Source organism: Pseudorca crassidens, chromosome 15 (genome assembly GCF_039906515.1).
Source record: "Pseudorca crassidens isolate mPseCra1 chromosome 15, mPseCra1.hap1, whole genome shotgun sequence".
In the NCBI taxonomy this organism is placed as follows: Eukaryota; Metazoa; Chordata; class Mammalia; order Artiodactyla; family Delphinidae; genus Pseudorca; species Pseudorca crassidens.
The window spans coordinates 63,309,486-63,331,018 of NC_090310.1; the positions used below are offsets into that span (position 1 = coordinate 63,309,486).

Consider the following 21,533-nt stretch of genomic DNA (forward strand, 5'->3'; position numbering starts at 1 on the left):
GGCCTGCCGAAGTGGGCTCAACTCTGCAAACCTCGTCTCAACTCCCCGCGCCGAGGCAGGGAGCCCCTCCCTGCCACTCTACGCTTCCCGTCCTCACATCTCCAAACAGTCCACTTCCCTTCTCGCTACGGCCGCGGTGGCGGCAACCCGAGCCTGACCCCCACCCCGCCGCCTGCGAACGCCTTCCTCACCGGGACGCGGTGCCGAGCCCGCTGCAAACCGTGTGGCCGCAGCACAATACCGCGGCGCGGCGCACACAATCACCGCCCCCCAGGACCGGCGGCGCGCACGGCCCGGGAGTGGGGTGCGCCCGGCGGCCCCCGGCACTCGGGGCCGGGCACACCTCTCGAGCAGCCCGCGGCCCCCAGAGTGCAGGCTTCACGGCCCCCACCCCATTCGGTCACACTCACCCGCCCCCCGCCCCAGCCCACTCCGCCTAGGGCGCAGCCGCTTCCGCGCGCCCCCCTCCTCAGCCCCGGTGCAGGAAGCTCCCCCGCGTCCCCCTCCCCGGAACCCCCCCAGCTTCCCGCCCCCCTAACCGCAGCTCAACGGCCGGCGGCAGCAGCAAGAGAAGGGGGGCGGCGGCCGGGGGCCCGGAAACGGCCCGATCGCGGGGATCCGGGCCGGACTCCGTACCTGGGCGGGAGGCGAGGCGGAGACAGACGGTCGGGCTCGGCGAGTGAGCGGGGCGGGCGGCGGTGACAGACCTACAGCTCCAGCTGCTGCTGCTGCTGCCGCCGCGGCCGCCCGGGGAGAGGGACTGGCACCGCCGCGGCGCGTCACTGCCCGGCCCGGGGGCGGGGGTGGCCAGGGGGAGGGCCCAGGCGAGCGGCGGCGGCGGCGGCGGCGGCGGCGGCGGCAGCGGCGGCGGCGCCGCGGCCGGGAGGGAGGAAGGGGGAGGGGGGCACCGGGCAAGGGGAGGCGGGGGAGGGGGGCGGGACCCGGCACGGGGCGGGAGCCGGGGGGAGGGGAGCACTGGGAGGGCGCACGCTGGGAGAGTAGGAGGGGCAGCAGGAGGAGGAGGTGGAGGGGCGGGCGGGCGGGCGGGCGGGAGGAGTGGGCACTGGGGGAGGGGGAGAGAGGAAAAGGAGGCACCCAGAGAGAGGAGAAAGGAGGGAGAGGCGGGGGGTGGGGAGAGGAGGAGGAAGGAGCGGGTGCTGGGCCAGGTACGGGGGGAGGGATGAGGGCGCGCTGGACGCGCCGCCGCGCTCTCTGTGGGGAGAGCTCTCTTAAGGGGGAAGCGCTTGGAGGAAGATTCTTGCCGGGGTCTGAGCCCGGGAAAGAAGGCGGTGGGGTCTGTGCCCGCCCCTTGCTCGCGGAGGACTCAGTCTTCGAGTCCGGGGTGGGGGTTGGGGGGCGCCCGGTCGGCTCTCCGCGTTCAGACCAGAAGAGGAGACACTTGGCCCAAAGAAAGTGGCTCGGGCACTATTAGGAACTCCCGGCACCCTGGGGCCTTCGGACAGCCCTCGACCCCTGCGCGTCTTCTGGTTCCCCGGGGACTTGGGTCCTCGCTGGGCGGGGCTGCTGGGCCAGAGGGCTGGGCCCCCCGGCGGTCAGAGCAAGACCCAGCTCTGGGAAAGACAGGCACGTGGTCGGCTCTGTGCCGCCCCCCCACTCTGGGCCCCCCCTTTTCTCGATCAAGTTCAAGCTCGGGCTCCTCGGCTTGCTGCCCATTCGCTGCCCCCTCCCCTCCCCCTCCTCTATTCCGCACCATCTCGCCTCTTCACTCTTCCTTTGTCTCTTTCCCACCACTTAGTTTACACCCTCCCCTGCTCCCCTTCTTCCCACTGGCGGGCGCCGAAGAGTCCGGCTGCGCTCACCTGTCAGACCCAAACATTTCAACCATCTCCAGCGCCCGCCGCCGGCCTGCTCCCGGCTCTCTCCCCGCCCCACCTCCCGCCGGACATTGTGCTCCTCTAGACCACACAGTTCGGGCTCCTTAAGACGCACAAGATACAGCTGTAAAGTCATAGGATAACATCAAGAAATGCTGCTCCATCCCAGACCCGGGCGCGCACTGTCCACAGACACAGAATCGCAGTAGGGGAAGGACCCACGCGGATCAGAGACGCAGTGCTCCGCGCAGTCAGACCTCATCCACCTGGGGTGCAGGAGAAGACGGCACCGGGCGTCGCGGTGGTGGGGGACCCTGGACCTCTGAGCAGCCTCAGACTCAGCCTGAAACATAACACGCTCGTACCCCGACAGAATTAGCCCCCGACAGAGAAGATTGGTCAGGGCGGATTCTCGCCTCCCCAAATCCACACCCTCCAACATATCAGCCTTCAGAAAATCTTGTGCTTTAACGGGGATGGAGAGCTGCCCTCGTGGAATTCTGTGAGGAAATGGCCAAAAAACAAAACAAAACAAACCAATAACGATCCCACCACCTGGTTCCTCTGGTCGCATCCAAAGAGGAGGGGCAATTTCTACTGACTTTACGCTACAATTCATTCACAGTGAAACCAGCAAAGAAGAGAAAACGAGACAGCCACCGCGATTGTTTGCAATTTTGAAACAGACTGCCTTTAACCCTCCAACTTTTTTTCTGTAAAAAGCCTTTTTCTTTCTTCCACTGAAAGCTTTGCATTGTGAACAATCCGAGGTAAACAAGGCTCCCTCTACAGGTACGAGTTGGAAATACAACACCGCAGGTTCAGGGCTCAGTATTCACCCATTAGAAAAATAAAAAGATGACAACACATCAGATTAACAGCACACCGACTTCCTTCTGCACACGCTAAAGATTTTACTGTCAATATAAAAGTCACACTTTGTTTTTAAAGGAGGCTCTAAGCATGTTACTCATTAGCACCTTTTATCCCTAAAATCAAATGTGTTTTCAAACCAATTCACTCTTCCCACTTTTCTCTATGAGATCTTTCTTTCTCATCCTTTGTGGTGGGGGACAGTTTGGAAACTTCATTGTCTGAACGGCCACACACCAATAATGATTTTTAGAATTAATTAGTGGCCACGAATCTTCAGTTCATACAGGGAAATATGGGTGTTTCCAACATGGGAACTGTCCTTCCTCACTCTGAAAATGAGATAATTCAGGCCCAGGATTTCCCATCTCTTCCCACCACATTTCTAGAGACCTCTGACTTCTCCTGGCCTGAGTCACTATTTCACAGCGGTGGTGGACATCTGGGCTTGAAATATAAAGCCAGATCCAGCTGATGTTCAAAGGTGGAATTGAACCCAGATAAGCCACCTCTTCTCTGACTAATAAGAGAAAGAGCTAGTACGCCAGGAGGGCAGAGCAGTGATTTTCTCTAGGCATGAAATGTGAACTCATTTACCATCCCTGAGATAAAACAGCCCCAGCCTCACTCGATACACAGGAAGCGGTTGGGAGCCCTGGAGAAGCCTGGCTGTTTAGTAGCACGGCGAATTAGGTGAGTTTTCATGTGTGCTGAAGCCTGCAGAAATCTCCCGGCTCCTTAATTCCTGCAGGAGCTGCCACTCCTTGAGTAACCTTGTGTAGGTTGCTCTCTGTGTCTTTGCGCATCTCCTTAAAGTGGCCACAGCATGGGTCCCAACAAGGAATGGCATAACCTAGTTTCTTGACCACTAATTCTCCCAGTGATGTGTCTCTTCTTCCAGCCCCAAGCTGGTGGGAGACCATGACAGAGAAGGGCTGCTCTAGTCTGCTTAAGGGGGCGGTACTGCCTTCATGTCCCCTCCAGGCTCTGCAAACAGTGGGTGCCTTTGTAAATGGCAAAATTAGCAGGGCATTTGCTCTGCGGAGCTTCTTAAACAGCAACCCCATCCAGGCGGATTCCCATACGAAATGAGCGCGCTCCGTGAGCAGGGACCTGGCCATGGGAACCAGAGGTTGTGATTCGGAATAACAGGATCTTAGTGTGACCAGAACAGATGCTATTCAAGCATCTCAAAGCATAAAAAAAAAAAAAAAAATTATCCCTACAAATTACTTATTAATGATAAAAGGCACACGTACCTGCACCATGGAGAGACTGGTAGACACCCCCCAATCAAGTGATCAAATGCAGCAGACCCCGAAGTAGAACCACCTGACACGATGTGCTTACTTCCTGAAGGGATGCAGTGAGAGAACATAGCATTACCTATGTTATGTTCTCCCCATGTCAAGTCCTCCCCTCCAAAATGCTTAACCTGAATCTGATCATGAAGAAACAACCAGACAAGAAATACTGAAAGAGAGACTCCATAACACAAGTATCCCGGACACTTCAAAAGATTCACTGTCATTAGTTGGACTGTTCTTTTAATCACGAGACTAATGAGAAAAAACAATGAAATGCAAAGTTTGAATCTTGGTTGGATCCCAGAGACAAAGAGTGAGGTGGTGATGGGGTGAAGGAGACGCAGAGGATGGGGGCGGTGAGGGGTGGAGGGGAGACAGGGGTTGAGGGTGGAGATAAGGTGGGCTCTGGGCTGAGTGGTCAGGGAAGGCCCCTCTCAGGAGTAAGCCCACATGTGCTCTGACCCCAGGATGCTAGAAGCTGACAGCTGGGTGAAGACTTGGGGTCACAGTCTTGCAGGCAGAGGACACAGCTGGTGCAAAGGCCCTGAGGTGAGAAGGGACTCGGCATGTTTGAGGACTTGAAAGCTACCAGTGTATTTACAGCGTGGGGGAGGGTGGGAGGAGGTAGGGGTGAGAGGGCATGCAGGGCCAAGCACTCAGAGCCTTGTACACCACCGTGAGGTGTGTGGATTTTATTCTAAGAGCAAGGAAATCATGCCATCTAAATTATGTTTTTAGATCAGAGGAGATGAAATTATAAGGAAGCAGGAGTGGCATCCGGGAGACCACTGAGGAGGTGGACTAGAGTCTAGTCAAATGGGACTGGTTCCAGTTCTGGCTCTGACACCAAACAAGTGTCCTTGGGCACCAGTTTCCTCATCTACAAAGCAGATAATAAGATAGTGTGTTTAATGTATTTGACACCAAAATGTCCCCTTTGACATCAGAAACTGTGGTGTCCGGCCTCCCAGCTCTCCCGATGATCCTTCCCCCTCCTGGTGTCACACCCTCGGTCCCCTGGCACAATGGATAGGGCTGTGGAAATGGGGCTCTATGACTTCTGAGCTTAGGTCATAAAATACAGCTTGCTCTTTTCCCCAGAGGGAGTACTCGGTAAATGGTAGCTTTTATCGTCCTCATCAGGAGTCTACATTTTCACAGTGCTGGTCAGAACCCTCTCCACAAACGCTGTACCAGTTTCCTCAGCAGCCAGCAGCATCTGGTAGTTGTCATTTCACTACACACTTGTCAGCGCTTAGTACTAGCAACCTCCTTTATCTCTGTCAATCTGAGAAGTGAAAAATGGTGTCTCTCTGCCCTCTTCATTTGGGAATGTGAGCCTATATTTATGTGTATCGTGTGTTTATTGGTCACTTGTAATTCTTTTCCTTTTTTTAAACAATCTATTCATATTCTTTGCCCTTTACTTGAGTTGGTGGTTTGTTTTTTTGGTGAGAACTGTTTAGAAAGGAAGGGAATTCATCTTTTGTCATATATTTTGCAAACATGTTTTCCTTTTGTTGTCTTTTTATTTATGATGGGATTTTTTGCCATATGAAAATTTTACTTTTTTTTTTTTATATTGGCTCATTAGGTTTTTTTTTCCTTTAGGGCTTTAGGATTTCACGTCAAAACAAAGGTTTTTCTTTTTCCACTCTAAAATTATAAATGTAATTCACCCATATTTTCTTCTAGAGCATTTATAGCTTCATTAGAGTTAAATCTTCATTCTATCTACAATTTCTCTCCATATAAGAAGTGAGGTGAAGATCTAGCTTATTTTGTTTTTTAATGCCTATCCTAGTTGTCCCAATGCCATCTTTTTTTTTTTTTTTTTGGCTGTGTTGGGTCTTCGTTGCTACTCATGGGGGCTGCTCTTCATTATGGTGTGCGGGCTTCTCATTGCAGTGGCTTCTCTTGTTGTGGAGCACGGGCTCTAGGTGTGCAGGATTCAGCAGTTGTGGCACGCAGGCTCAGCAGTTGTGGCTTGCGGGCTCTAGGTCGCAGGCTCAGTAGTTGTGGCGCACGGGCTTAGTTGCTCTGCGGCACGTGGGATCTTCCCGGACCAAGGCTCAAACCCGTGTCCCCTGCATTGGCAGGCGGATTCTTAACCACTGCGCCACCAGGGAAGCCCCCAATACCATCTTTTAAATAACTCATCTTTATCCACTGATTGGAAGTGCCGTCTTTATAGTATACTAATTTCCCCTTATTTTTGGAATTGCCTATTCTACTGATCTGTCCATTCCTGTCCCAATAGCATGGCTCTGGAATATATTTTAATATCTGGTAGGGCCAGCACTCACCTCTACCTGCCATGAACTGTCCCTGCCCGCAGCATAATAAAGACAAACTCTTGCCACAGCAGGGAAGGCTCTAGGTGCAGCACAATTATGGCAAACGGTGGGGGGGGGGGGGGTGGCGCGTTTCTGACTGAGGGGCTGTTGGGGGGTGGTTCCTGGAAGAGGTGACATCTACTCTGAACCAAAGAAGGCAGGAGGAATGTGACAGGTGGCAAGTGGAGAGGGCATCTCGGTAGGAAGAAGAGCGGGGACAGAAGTTCCAGGGCTTCACACATGCCTGGATTCAAAATACCTGATCTGCAGGTTGGGTAGTAACTCAGCTTATCCATTTATTCTTCACCTTCACTGATTTTTGCCCAACTGGCTGCAACCTCATAGTTGGTTTGACACCTTTGTTGAAATCTAGGGGAAACTGTCCCATGCCGTTTCCTCACTCCTTCTCTATTCAGATAAATTTCCCATGATGCGTATCACTAAGAGTCTGACTTGTAGAAATACACTTTCCTAACCACCATGACAAAAGGTAAAAATTACAACTTCATCAATTGCCTTTTCAGAAATGTGTTGCTTTAAAATGTCATCAATTAATCTCTCTTACTCCAAAACCTTCAATGGCTCCCAGTCACGGGCAGAATCAAGTTAGAGCTCTCTGGCCCGGTGTTTAAGGGCTTCCACAGCCCTGCTGGCCTTACAGCCTTCTGTTCCAAACTGTGAACTCTGCTTCAGGCTCACAACTGCTGTCCCTCAACTGCCCATGTGTGACCCCCTTCAAGCCTTTGATCATGCATGCTTCCAGACACACGTGTTTTCCACAAATATGTATAGACCCCCTACCACATGCCAGGCACCATGATTAGTATGGGTGACACAACAATGAACAACACAGATACAGGTCTTCCCACCTGTAGCCTGCAGGCCAGCAGGAGAGAGAGAGATTAATCAAATGACCACAAAGGTTTTAGTCACAGGATATATATTCGGTTTGTACTTGACAGTTGTGGGACCTGCTAGGAAGGAAGTGCCTAGTTATGTGAGAAGGACATAGTGGATCCTGGAGGGCTCCACTGAGGAGGTGACATTTAAGTTGGGCATTGAAGAATGCATGGGCGTTCACTAGGTAGAAATATACTCTGGGCCATTAACAAAGACATCCTCCACCCCTGCCGGATCTAGGCCCCTCTGAACTCAGAGCGTCAATCTCACAGACCACCCAGCTGGCTCTGGTGGCAGGTCTCCGTCAGTCTTATATCACTTAATGCACTTGTAGTACTTCCCATTTCCTCGGCTATACCTCATCTCCCCAACTGGACCATGAGCTCTCAGGGGCTGGGACAGGGTCTCAGGTGGCAGAGTCCCCGGTAGCATCCTGCACACAGTAGGGACCTACCACTGCATCACTCAGGACCCCATCCTGCCCACTGCCCAGCACAGCCCTGATGTCTGCAACAGAGCTCTGAATTAAGCACACCCCCCTTAATGCAGACCACACTTTGGAGCTCCCCAGAGAGGGCACCTACCTCCTCTCTCCCTTCTTTCCTGGCACCTTTGGAGAGGCTTGGCCAAAAAGCCAAGGCCAGCTGCAACCTGGCACTACTGCTCCTGGGGGTGCACACAACAAAAACGAGTACAGATGGTCCCCAAACACGCCAAGATGGTCATAGCTGCCCTATTCACAGCGGCCCCGGCCTGGACACTACCAAGTGTCCATCAGCGGAGAATGGATGGTGGTGGTACAGCTACACTGTGGAATACTGCTCAGCAATGGAAAGGAACAAGCTAGTGGTGCAGGCCCCAACTCAAGGACTCTCACGAACTCATGCTTGTGGGCAAAAGAGCACACACAGGCCACAGTAGAACAGGCAGAAGCAATCTGTGGTCAGGAGAGTGGTCACCCTTGCCAAAGGTTAGTGACCAGAGTGGGGGCTCAAAGGGTCTTTGTGGTGCTGACAAAGTTCTGTTTTTTGATGTGAGAATTGGTCACAAGAGGTGGATTCAGTTTGTAAAACTTTACTGAGCTGTCCACTTAATGATACGTGTTCTTTTCTGTATGCGTGTCATACTTCCATAAAAGTATGAAAAAGGGAAAAAAAGCCGAGGCCAGTTACCATAGCTGAGCAGCTTAGAGCTTGGTGTAATCCATTATGGCGACCCATACACTACCAGGCACCCGTGCTGGGTGGTAGGATATGTTACCTTATTTGACCAGCCAAATAACAAGGGTGATTTAACTACCACTTTGCACACGAAGATAGTGGCTGTGGGAGGGAGATTAAATGACCCATCGAGTCCCCCAACAGCTCAGAGACCAGGGGACATGCCCACAGTCACAGAGCCAAAAGCTAGTGGACGTGCTGGGGTTTGAAGCAGGGTGAGCTGGTCTCCAGGGTGCATGGTGGGCCCTGCCCAGGTGGGGCTGCTGAGACGTACCGCGGGGCACTGTGCTTCACCGACCTCCAGCAGAGCAGAGAGAGGAACCCTCTAGAGCGAGTCTGGGGCTGGGTGGGCAGAGGTTTCCCCCGGGGTTGAGGCTGCTCCGAGGTGGTCAGCCCCTGCCTGGAACCCCAGCTTCTCCGTGCAGCCCCTGAGGGCGGCTGGGCCTGGGAGTCTCCTGGGAGGCAACTCCGGCTGCTCCTCAGCAGGTGATTGGAGGAGAGGCAGGGCCCCTCTGCGAGCTGAGCGAGACGCTGGGAAACTGGGGCAGGTGGTCCCTCCGTGCCGGAGGCTGCAGGTGGGGGTTGTGTGGGGGGACGGGTAGCAGCCCAGGCTTTGGGGCCAGAGTTGCTGCACAGAGGCCTTGCTGGTGGCTGGCGTCCTGTGTTTGACGGTCAGCATCTAAGGTGGGGGTAGAGCAGGGGACATGTTTTGCTTGCATTCAGGCCCTTCCTCAGTGTGATCTCAGGCAGGAGACTTAACTTCTCCAAGCCTCAGTTTTTTCATCTCTGAAATGGGGGCACAATAATAGAAGCTTGTTTCTGAAGACTGCTGTGTGCTTAAATGCAGGGATGCCTGCAGGGCGCTGGACTGATGCCTGACACAGAACACCTGCCCAAACCCTAGTTATTGTTAATGATGATGATGTGAAAGATAAGTAATTAATGATACAGACATCAGTCAACAAACATTTCTTGAGCCCCTACTGTGTGCCAAGGCCTGACCCAGGTGAGGGACTGTGGTGGTGAGATAAGCAGACCCAGGCCTGTGCCCATGAAGCTGCTGGTGCAGGGGCCTTGGCCTGGCCCTAACCTCACCATCACTTTCTTTCTCCCTTCCCTTCTCCCCCCCACCTCCCCACCCATCCGTTGGGAAATAGCAGCGTTAACGTGGGAGGGAACAGGCTCTGCCTCTCACGCACTTTGGGTGAGTTACCTGAGCTCTCTGACACCGAGCCTCAGTTTCCCCATGTTGTCTGTAAGGGACCCAGCACACAGAAGGCCTCGAAAGATGGTTCCTGCTCCCCTCCCTGCCACGCCCTCCTCTCTTCCCTTCCTCCCTGCTTCCACTCTGTTTCCTTTCCTCACTATTCTTTTTTTTCTTTTGATGTGGACCATTTTTTAAAGACTTTATTGAACTTGGTACAATATCGCTTCTGTTTTACATGTTGGTTTTTTGGTTGTGAGGCATATGAGATCTTAGCTCCACGACCAGGGGTCGGACCTGCAGCCCCTGCATTGGAAGGCGAACTTTTAACCACTGGATGGCCAGGGAAGCCCCTCCCTTACTATTCTTCCCCCTGCCCAAGCCTGTGGCAACTTAACACCCAAAGGCATTGTCAAGCTCAAATGATGGTGCCCAGGCCATGGCAGACACTGTGGACTAACTTACCTGATAGCTAGACTCAACATTTCTCTCTCCCTTGTCTGAACTACAGAAGGTGGGAAGTGAAATTTTTTCTTTCCCAGCCCCCGCCCCACACCTGCACCCCCGCAGCTGGAAGTGGCCATGTGACCCTGACCAATGAGATGTTAACAAAAGTGTATTGGCAACTCTCTGGGAAAGCTTTTGCTTTGCCGGACTAAGCTTACGCCTCCCCTTCCCATCTTCCTCTCACCCTGAATGTGGACAAGATGGCTGGAGCAATAGCAGCCAACTTGCAAGTGTGAGGAAAAGGTCAATAACATCACAGAGACACCAACCTAACATGGCTGACATCAACACCAACAGCTGCGCCACCACTCTTCCTATTTCAGGTGTAGAAAACCTTCATGTTTTCTTATAGAGCCGCCTGGGTTTTTAGACCTGTAGTCAAAAGCATCCCTCTCTGATTCACAGGGCTCCTGTTTATGGATGGACTGGACAGTAAGGACCCCAGACCCATGTGGCCTTTTCCCTAGAGTGTCAGCTCCTTAAAGAGACTGAGGAGGGGGGTTGTGTCAGGGCACCTGCTGTGGCTACTGCGGTGCAGGGTGGGGGAGGACTCTGCAGAGGGAAAGGTGCCAGGCTCTGCACAGGTGTGCCCGGGCACTTCCCGAGCCACAGCAGTGTTCCAGGTAAAGAGGATCTTCTGTTTCTATCCTATTTTTTCTTGAGGCACTTGGAGCTGTTCCAAACATCCAAGCCTCCCAGCAACCATGGGGCTGGCAAGGCATAGGCTCTGTCACTCACGTCTACTGAGGAGGAAGCTGCAGGAGAGAGGGGAGCGGCCAGCCTGGGGCCGGGCTGCCTGTGGTCATGCTGGGCTGAGCCCCTCTCCCGCCTGACTGCAGCACCCCAGCCCGAAGCTCAGGGCTATCCAGGCCCTGTTATTTACTGCTGAAGGCTGGAGGTGGGCTGGCTGGGGGCAGGAAGGGCAGGTGGGCAGAGCTCTGGGCCCCTTTCCCAGCGACATGCCTGCCTCCTGCTGACCCTTGACATACTAACTTCCTCCCCAGAAGAGTTTCCTTGAAGAAAGGGGTTCCTCTGTCCAAAAACAAATTTTGAAAACCACTGAAGTCTGGCCCAAACGTGCTGTTCCAGTAACAGGGAAGCTGCAGCTTGGAGAAGTGAAAGTTAGGCAGCTGGTGCGGGGCAGGGCCACACCTAGGGTCGGAGTCGATGGGCTCTCTTGGCCGCTCATCTCCACTTGCTGTCACCTCCAGTTAAGCCCCTGCCCTCCTCTGGAAGAGGAAGGTGCGCCTTGAGGTTCCACGTGCACACGACAGGTGGGCGAGAGAGCACCGTCCTCTGCAGGCTGCTCGGGCTTCTCCCAAGCACATCTGCCCCTCACTCCCCTGTCCTAGTCCCCTTGCTGTTCCCAGCCTAGGGCCTTTGCACTCACTGTCTGCTCCACCTGGAAAGCCTTTCCTCTATAGAGCGGGCCACCTCCTATCAATTGGGTCTCAGCCTGGATGCCATCTTTTCAGAGAGGCCTTCTCACCCAGAGGCGCAGTCTATCGATGGTCTCTATTTTAATTCTCCGCCCTAAGCATCTCACTTTTGCATATCTTTTTTTCTTTCTTGTCTTGTTTATCATCTCTATGGCCTGTGAACTCCCAGAGAGCGGGCTCCTTGTCTGTCTCAGAACAGCGTCTGGGACGTTGAAGGAACTTAAATGATTGCTGAATGAATGAAGGAGGAGATTTTTTAAAAACTATACACACAGAGGGTCGCAGGGAGGGCAAGGGTCTGGAGGGCTGTGAGCAGAAGCGTGGGCCTTTGCCTCCTCCGTCTGAGTGGAGGTTGGGGAGCTCCCAGCCCCCCGTGGGTCGATGCCTGGTCCCCGTATGAGTAAAACAAGGCAGGCAGCACAAACAGTGTGACACTGCTGTGCTACCCTCAAAAAAAAAAAAAAAAAGAAAAGAAAAAGAAAAAGGCCGGTTAATGAGGTAATCACAACCAGGAAAAATCCTGGCCATGCTTCTTCGAGTCCACCCAGAGCCATTATCTCTAATTGATCTCCAGACATCAGCTGCTGAAGCGTCTGAACCCCTCCTGCATTTTCCAGGTCTGGTTACAAAGCCCTGGCCCACCCAGCCACCAAGTGGGGTCAGGTCTCCTGGAGCAGCTCTTTGCTGGGGGCCGGGACCCGTCTGGGCCCCACCTGAGAAGAAGGAGCCATCAGGCTGCCAAGGTCGGGGGAGTCAAGAAGCTGTGGAAAAGCCACAACCCATAAATGCTCGCCCCCCCCCACCCACCCACCCCGAGCCAAGCAGCCCGCATTGCGGTGCCTTGAGCAGAAGTCTCCACAAAGCCACCAGGGGCTTCGCCCTCAAAAACATGCGACAAAAAACAGGGAGGGCGGGGGCAAGCGCCCTGCCCAAGATATCCCCCTCGAACTGGGGGATATCCAAGAACTGGGGTCAGGAGTTCCATTGTTAAAAACAACAACAGGACGTGGCCATGAGACAACAAGGCCCCTCTGGGTCTCAGTCAGGCTGGACCCAGAGTCGGAGCGGGGTGGGGCACAAGGTCGGCCATTGGTTCAGTGACCATCTGGTTTGAGCTGCCCCTTCCTGGCCCAGCTGGGGAGAGACACCTCCTCTCCTGTTGGGTCCTTAGAGACAGAGCAAGGAGTCAGCTACCTGGGTGCCTTGAGGGGCGGTTCACAGTCAGAGGTCTGAGAAGACAGAGCTGCTCCCATGGACGGAGGCCCAGGTAGCGGCTCCTGACCTTGCCCCCGCCTTTTCCCTTGACACAGATAAAGCATCTTCAGGCCAGCCCCACATGCAGGATTCTGCTCCGGGCACCAGGCAGCTCTCCTGCCTGCACCAGTAAATTATGGGCACTGCATGCATGTCCCCCCCCAGATAATGAAGCTGAAAGGCTGCGTCAGCATCCTTGCAAGCATGGGGGTGGATTTGGTAGCCTGGAAGGGGGCCGAGACTTTTGGAGCGGACGGGGACAATGAGTTGTTTAGGTTTGGGGTATCTACTAGCTGCATCAGGCAACTGGCTTTGGAGACAGGATGTTGGTCGTTTTCTGCTTCTTTCCCACACAGCTTCAGGGAAGCAGGAGGAAAGAAGAGAGACACGGACATCTCTGAACCCAGGCTGCCCTGGCGAAAACAGCCGTAATGCTCATTTTCTTCAAGTATTTGGAAACTGTAGCAAGTTTCTTCAAAGCACCGAGGACTGTCAGTGAAATACATTGACCACTAAAACAATGCCCTGTAAGAAAGATGTTTGACAACGGGTTTTTCACTTCCCTTTTTGTCTTCTCAAAAAAGAGGTTTCTGGCTACCCTGGTGGCGCAGTGGTTGAGAGTCCGCCTACCGATGCAGGGGACGCGGGTTCGTGCCCCGGTCCGGGAAGATCCCTCATGCCGCGGAGCGGCTGGGCCCGTGAGCCATGGCCTCTGAGCCTGCGCGTCCGGAGCCTGTGCTCCGCAACGGGAGAGGCCACAACAGTGAGAGGCCCGCGTACCACAAAAAAAAAAAAAAGAGGTTTCCCAGAAAACTTTCCGTCTCAAGTTTTAGCGATGCCCCATTTTGCCTGTCACCATCTTTAGGAGGATGGGAACGCTGGGCTGTCAATATTTATAGCCCCCAGATTCCAGCACGGAAGTGTGATGCTCCTGGCTCATGGCCCACCCGGTCTGCTGGGCGAACAGAAAGGCCTGCACTCAAAGTGTTTCAGCTTCATGTTCACGTGGATGGATCAATGGTGCCTCAGTATCTTTCCCTCACCAGGAATGGAGTATGAAATTTTTTAAGGCATTAAACTTTTTTTTTTTCAAATACTTCTTTTTTCAAGCCAAGGAAACTTTAAAAAATAAGGACAACAAGGAGGGGAACCATTCCTGCTACGTAGTAAGATACATTAATTACATGTATTAGATATTAAGACATATTAGTCTCAATACTTAAAACAGTGTGTAGCTGGTACATGAACAGACAAAGCAACCGTGGACTGAACAGAAGTACACTCTGTTTCAGATGGAAATTTAGTAAATTATAAAGGTGGCATCTCAGATCAGTGGGAAGAAAATAGATTCCTTAATAAATGATGTTGACACAAAAGGGTAAAGCAGGACCTGTATCTTAGAATATACTAGGATGAGCTCCAAATGGATCAAAGATCAAATATGAAAAATGAAAACACGTATATGTTTTTGCTCTGTCATCTGAGAGGGTCTAAAAGAAAGGACACCCCAGTAGCAATGAGTACACTTAGTGCCCAGATCTTGGTTTTTCATATGATTCTATAATATAAGGAAGATATGGCTGATTCTAGGATTGGGGTAGAATATATACAAGATGAGCCTGGAGCATCTTGTAGTAAAGAAACACTAAAACAAAATAAAATCCTTCAAAAAACAAACCAACAAAAAACTTCAATGGGGGTATGTCAAAAGAGCACAGGAGCCGGCTGAAAGAGCTCCCGGTGGCCAAAGCCGGAACAGTTGGAGCATCAAAATAGATACAGCAGTACTGAGTTATAACCCCAAGTATAGAATAAATAGCCATTTAAGTAAATGATTGAATAGATTTATAAATGAGGAAGGAGAGACAAACCTCCCATGCAAAAGAATTCCAAATAATGTATGTAGACACTCTACCCTCAAGGAGGGAAATTATAAACCCCACTGCTTAGGTGTGGGCTGCACATGGTGACTTCCTTCCAAAGTGTACAGTGATGACACCTGACAAACATTATGTCAGCCGGTGTGGCCAAGGCAACATCAACGGTCATGAGTCATGGTGACAGTAGGTACACTTGATACGATGTGGTAAAAATGGCACTCTGAGCTGGGCATTGGCAGAGGCAAACTACTGTATACAGGATGGATAAACAACAAGGTCCTACTGTATAGCACAGGGAACTATATTCAATATCCTGTGACAAACCATAATGGAAAAGAATATGAAAAGAATATATATGTGTGTGTGTGTGTGTATATGTATAACTGAGTCTGCTGAAATTAAACACAACATTGTAAACCAACTATACTTCAATAAATTTTTTTTTTAAATGGCACTGTGTCTGTGGTCTTCCTCCTAATAACCCATAAGCCCAGTTTTATATTGAGAAAAACATCAGAGAAATTCCAAAATTCTACAAAATACTTGACCAGTATGCTTTAAAACTATCAAGGTCATCGAAACCAAGAAAAGGCTGAGAAACTATCACAGCCAAGAGGAGCCTAAGGAGATGTGACAAGTAAATGTTAATAGTGTATCCCAGATAGGGTTGTGGAACAGAAAAAGGACATTAGGTAAAAACTAAGGAAATCTAAATAATATATAAACTTTAGTTAATAATGTATCAGTATTGGTTCACTAATTGTAACAAATGTATCATACTAATGTAAGATATTAATAATAGGGGATGGGCTTCCCTGGTGGCGCAGTGGTTGAGAGTCCTCCTGCTAATGCAGGGGACACGGGTGGGTGCCCTGGTCCAGGAAGATCCCACATGCCGCGGAGCGGCTGGGCCCGTGAGCCATGGCCGCTGAGCCTGCGCGTCCGGATCCTGTGCTCCGCAACGGGAGAGGCCACAACAGTGAGAGGCCCGCGTACCACAAAAAAAAAAAAAAAATAGGGAAAACTGTGTGGGGGTGGATAATGTGGGAATTCTGCACTAGCTTCTCAATTTTTCTCTAAATCTAAAACTGTTCTAAAAACATGAAAATACTAAAAGAGAACACGGAGGCAGAGTGGAGTTAGGTTTTTCTTAAGACTCAAATGCAGAAGCTATTAAAGAAAAAAACTGATAAATCTGAGTACATAAAAATAAAAATGACACACACACACACACACACACCATAAGCAAGCTCAAAAGATGGAGGGCTAAGGCTGGAAAAAAAGAGGCAATCGCTAACTCTGGGGAATCAAAAGAAAGAAAATGTAATCACAGTGTGCTGATTGGCTCAGCTATGAATAACCTATACAGCCATTATAATAGAAATATAATAATTTACCTAAATAGGGAGGTACAAATAATACTGAGGGATGGAAGAAGGAGAAATAATACATGTGTTTATGAGAGGGTGTAATAGTGTACATACTTATCTCCTCCAGCAGGAAATTAAACAACAATAACCAAAACAGCCCAAACTGAAAAATCAAGAACTAGCAGCATGAGCACATGTTATGTAGAAATAGGAGATAAATACCAGAAGAGACAGCTAAAAGATAAGAAAGAATGGAGGCTGTCTCTGAAGGGTAGAAATTGAAGTGGGGAGGCTGGGACAGGATCTGCTGTTTTTCTATATGACTTCTAAGACATGTATTTTTTATTGATAAAAATAAAAATGAATACAAATAAACAAAAAAGATGAACACTTGAGAAGCTGTTTCTGAGGGTTAGCTGCCCTGGGGTGATGCGGGGGGGGGCCTGAGGGGCACAGGGCAGGACCTGAGATCAGCTACCCCACCTGCACATCTTCTCACAGCAGAAATGTGCCAAGAATCATTCTTTGCCTGGAGAAATCCAAACAGCAGCCTCGGTCAAGGTCAGTATTTCAGTGGCTTTTTGTTTTTCTTATCACAGTACAAACCTTCTACAGTGCCAGGGATTTACTGAGATGGGAAAAGGTTTGTGCTACAGCTTCTCAGATCTTGATAATGGGGCCAGTGGCATTTCAGGCCTTTCTTGGGCTCTCATGGAGGCAAGCTGGGCCCCCTTCACTCAGCTACATAAGGCGGGCTGATCCCAGAGGCCTGTGGGGGGTGTCTGAGTGGAGGGAGGCAAGAAATGGAATGTGAGAAGGAAGCCAGCAGAGGACCAGGAAGGCCTGGACTTGGAAAGAAGGGAAGGCGGCTGGGAACTGAGAAAGTGGCCCCAGCAGACCTCAATGGGTGAGCCCAGTGGGGAGAGGAGGAGAGGGACTAAAATTCAGGCAGCTAAGGCTGCAGACCGCACATTCTCACAAGTTCCATGGAGTCCGCCCCTCATATTGCTCCATGCACATTTCCAGAGAGCAAACGCTGATGCTCAAAGTACAAATACTGGTTTAGAGAAGTAGCTACAGAAAGATAGTAGCAAAAATTGCAAAGGTGAAGAGACTGATGATGGGTAGATGCTGAGGGATGTGAAAGAAAGGTGCTGCCTCCACCCTTTGCCCCTTCTACTCCCCTGATACGTACAGGGACCAGTAAAGGCCCAGAGTATATTTACATTTTGCTTACATGCTGGGATTATAAAAGATCCTCACAAGAAAAAGGGATAAAACATGAGCGTTTGGGAAAGAAAGAAAGATGGAAAGAAAGGAAGGAAGGAAGGAAAGAAGGAAGGAAGGAAGGAAGGAAGGAGGGAAGAAAGAAAGATGCTGCCTCCCACAGTGAAGTCCAAGTTACTCTTTATGTTCATAAGACCTACTGCCCTCCTTGACGCCCCCTCAGGGCAGACTGCTGAGGTCAAGAGCCCTCAACCTCCCCAAGGGTAGACCTCCAAAGTCAAGAGGTTCTGAAATCTTACTGGGAAACTGTGCTTTTGATCAACAAAATATCTCACTTTGCCCTATTTAATGCTTTTTTTGCCTTGAACATGTTTGCCTTGAACTTGTTTGACACTAATAGCGCTGCCCTCTCTTTCTTATGTTTTAATCTTCCTTTTTGTGTCATCTGAAAAGTCTTTTATAAATACCAAATGGATTTTATCATTAAAAACCTCATCTGAGCCTTTTTCACTCTTTGTAGTGGAATTTAACCCATTTATGTTTATTGTGATTTACTAGTGTTTCATCTTGTTCCTGTTAGTTTACCTATCTTTTCCATTTATTATATCTCTTTTTGGTTACTTCTTCTTTTATTCCCTCTTTTAATTACTCTTGCTGGACTGATCAAGTTTTCTTTGGTTTTTTTATTGTTCTCTAGTCATTTAGAAGTTCTACATTCTGTTTCTATTCCATGAAGATTACTGTTTAATTTTCAAGAACACATTGGCCTTTTCACGGTGATGGCACCAAAGGCAAAGAAGGAAGTCCCTGCCCCTCCCAAAGCCGAAGCCAAGGGAAAGGCTTTGAAGGCCAAGAAAGCAGTGTTGAAAGTCACGCATAGCCACAGAAAAAAGAAAATCTAGACGTCACCCACCTTCTGATGGCCCAAAATACTGCAGCTCAGGAGGCAGCCCAAATAGCCTCAGAAGAGCACCCCTAGGAGAAACAAGCTTGACCACTATGCCATCATCAAGTTTCCCCTCACCACCAAGATAGCCATGAAGAAGATAGAGGATAACAACACACTTGTGTTCATTGTGGATGTCAAGGCCAATAAGTACCACATTAAACAGGCTGTGAAGAAGCTCTATGACACTGGTGTGACCAAGGTCAACACCCTGATCAGGACTGATGGAGAGAAGAAGCCCTGTGTTCAGCTGGCCCCGACTATGATGCTTTGGATGTTGCCAACAAAATTGGCAACAATTTTAAATATAAAAGTTTTCACTATTAAAACACACACACACACACACACACATACACACACACACACACATACACACACACACACACACACATACATCAGAACTGCTGCTTCCTTCAGAGACCATTAAATCCCTGGACATGGCAAAGTTTCCATTCTGCTATTTCTCCCCTGAGCTCACACCTTGCCTGGGCTTCAGGGCAGCCTGAGGAAGGGGAAGGAGGAGATTACCATTGCTATCAAGCTCTTAAATCTGGGTGTCAGAGTCAGTACTCACAGGTTCTCCACAGGTAAAAGTCCTGTGAGTCAGGCACTGTTTAAGTAAGTGACAGGCTCTCACTGTAACCCATCAACTGTGCTTCCTCTTTAGGTCTGCCCATTTTGGGGGGCCCTTTTGAGCAGGAAGGAGGTTGAGAATGTCCATGAGAAAAGCAAGCCACAAAGAGGGGTAAGGACTCAGAGAGAGAAGGAGCAGATCCCTGTTTTAATCCCTCCCTATCCCATAACCTGGTCTAAAATATTAAAAAGTGAATGTGGCTAGCCAAAAAGTGGAAACAACCCAAATGTCCATCAACGGACGAATGGATAAAAACAATGCCGTCTGTCCATACAATGGAATATTATCCAGCCATAAAGAGGAATGCAGTTTTGACACATGCTACAACGTGGATGAACCCTGGAAACATGCTGAGTGAAATAAGCCAGACACAGAGGGACAAATATGTGATTCCACTTATATGAGGTAGCTAGATGGTCCAATTTATAGAGACAGAAAGTAAAACAGTGGTCACCAGGGGCTGGAGGTGGGGGGAATGGGGAATTATTGCTTAATGGTTACAAAGTTTCGGTTTGGGGTGATGAAAAACTTTTGGAAATAGTGGTAATGATTGCACAACACTGTGAATGTACTTAATGCCACTGAACTGTACACTTAAAAATGGAAAATTTTACATATATTTTACCACAATTAAGAAAAAAGTGGGGCTTCCCTGGTGGCGCAGTGGTTGAGAGTCCGCCTGCCGATGCAGGGGACACGGGTTCGTGCCCCGGTTCGGGAGGATCCCACGTGCCACGGAGCGGCTGGGCCCGTGAGCCATGGCCGCTGAGCCTGCGCGTCCGGAGCCTGTGCTCCGCAGCGGGAGAGGCCGCAACAGTGAGAGGCCCTCGTACCGCAAAAAAAAAAAAAAAAAAAGAAAAAAGTGAATGTGGAGAGCTTTTCAGAGTGGACTTGTTTCCTTCTCCTCTAAGGAAGATGCAAGCCTGAGAAAGTTTCACACTTGGAATGTGCTCATTTCCTGCCCCAAATCCTTGCCTGGCTCCCGAGTGCTGACTGAGGAAAGGGCTCTCTCGTGGCCTTGCTTGCAAGAGGTGCATGCTCTGAGTCCCCTCCACCGCCTCTTCTTCCTTCTCCTCCTTTTCCCAAACTGGCTCTGTTCTTCGCCAGCCCAGGTTCTCCTAGAGCTGTTACCCCTCAGCTTCCCTCACCTGGGCCCTCTTTGCTGGTCCAAATCTCATTTTCAAATAAGCGAGTGTCCCCTGAACCGCCTGGCAGGCTCCTGGTCCCCTCTTGTTTCTGTTTTCTTGTCTTGGATCACAGTTCCCTGGCTGCTGTCTTGTCCCCTCTACTAAGAAGAGCTCCTTGAGACCAGCTACGCTGTCTTACTCATCTTTGTGGCGCTGCTCTCTCGGACAAGGTCATTCACTGTGTCTATTAAACCGAGGCTGCATAATAATAACATTACCACCAACAATAGCAGAGGTCACTGAGATTTCCTCTGTGCTTCTGAGGTGTCCGGCACGGTGCTAAGCACTATGGCTGCTTTGTGTCATTCAACTCTTGGAATAACTCAGTGAGGCGGCTGTATTGTTATTATTCTCAAGTAACGTGAGGAAAGAGGAGCACGGAGGGGTGAAACGGTTTGCGCGGAGTCACACAGCCGGTAGGCGCCGGAACTGGTACCGTCAGCCGGACTCCAGGGTCTCTGGTGGGCGGGCTGGAGTCCTGGCTGAGAACAGTGCTGCTTCCCGCTGGCCTGGAGACCCCCCCACCCCCACCCTGCAGGCCCCACTTGTGTGTGGGGGAGGGGGGAAGCCTGCCCTCCTCCCCCAGCCTCCAGGATCCAGGGAAAACTCAGGGCCGGGCGAGAGCTGCCGAGGAGAGGGAGGCAGACGTTAAGGAATCGAGAGGCTCCGTCACGTGGGTTTAAACAATGGGGCAGCGCACCACTTCACACGCTGCCGGGAGAACCATTAAAACCATTAGCGGGACATTAGTGCTGCTCCAAGAACTGGAGACACTGGAGGTGGGAGGCGAAGGAAGGTGCCGACAGCCCTCCCGCTCCGGAAAGAGCAAGGGGCTGGTGGAGGGGCGGTGGGCACCGGAAAAGCCTGAGCCAGGGGCTGCCCTGGGAAAGTTGCTGAGCCGCCCTGGGTCTCAGCCTCCGCTACTATAAAATGCAAGTAGGTGTCAGGGAAGGAACACAGATGATTTGTCTTCCTCCTTCGGATCTGGATCTGATTTCTACAACAACAGGGTCTTGGTTCAAACACTGCGATCTCAGGAAAGATCAGGATCACATCGCCCGTAACGCGGCTGTCAACTTATCCACGCACCCCTGCAGGTAACTGAGCGTTCACGAGGTAGGGGGCGACCTCTCCCCCACCCCAGCCCCCTACCAAATCCCTCCTCCCGTATTTCCTTAAGCATTATATGCTTAAGGCGGCTCCCAGTTCCCAAGCCAAAGAAAGCTCTCTGCCCTGCCAGCGTCTCTGCCAAGGACATTTTCTCTCCACCAGCCGTGCCGGCGATCCGGCATTCAGTACCCAGGTGGCACACCGCCTCCGATTCTGAAGAGCACACCCTCATCCAGGAAGTACAGGGAGAAGCAGGGCTCGCGGCCGTGGCAAGCGCACAGGTTTGGACGCAAGAGGTCTGAGT

General features: G+C 51.0%; 1 protein-coding gene and 1 pseudogene across 4 annotated transcripts in view; one reads left to right on the forward strand and one right to left on the reverse strand.

The window, feature by feature from the left end:
• The window catches only part of NOL4L (nucleolar protein 4 like), a 129,675-nt gene that overhangs the window by 36,955 nt on the left and 71,187 nt on the right, over positions 1 to 21,533 (reverse strand). Inside the window, exon 1 of one of the 4 annotated variants that reach the window (XM_067707817.1) lies at positions 1,821 to 1,882. The exons of 2 other annotated variants lie outside the window; for them this stretch is intronic. The gene's annotated coding sequence lies outside the window, so the exon portion shown is untranslated. Of the gene's footprint in view, positions 1 to 636; positions 787 to 1,820; positions 1,883 to 21,533 lie in introns of those variants that run through there. One more of the 4 variants, XM_067707816.1, reaches the window with a different exon arrangement.
• On the forward strand, positions 18,127 to 18,625 carry LOC137206497 (large ribosomal subunit protein uL23 pseudogene; annotated as a pseudogene).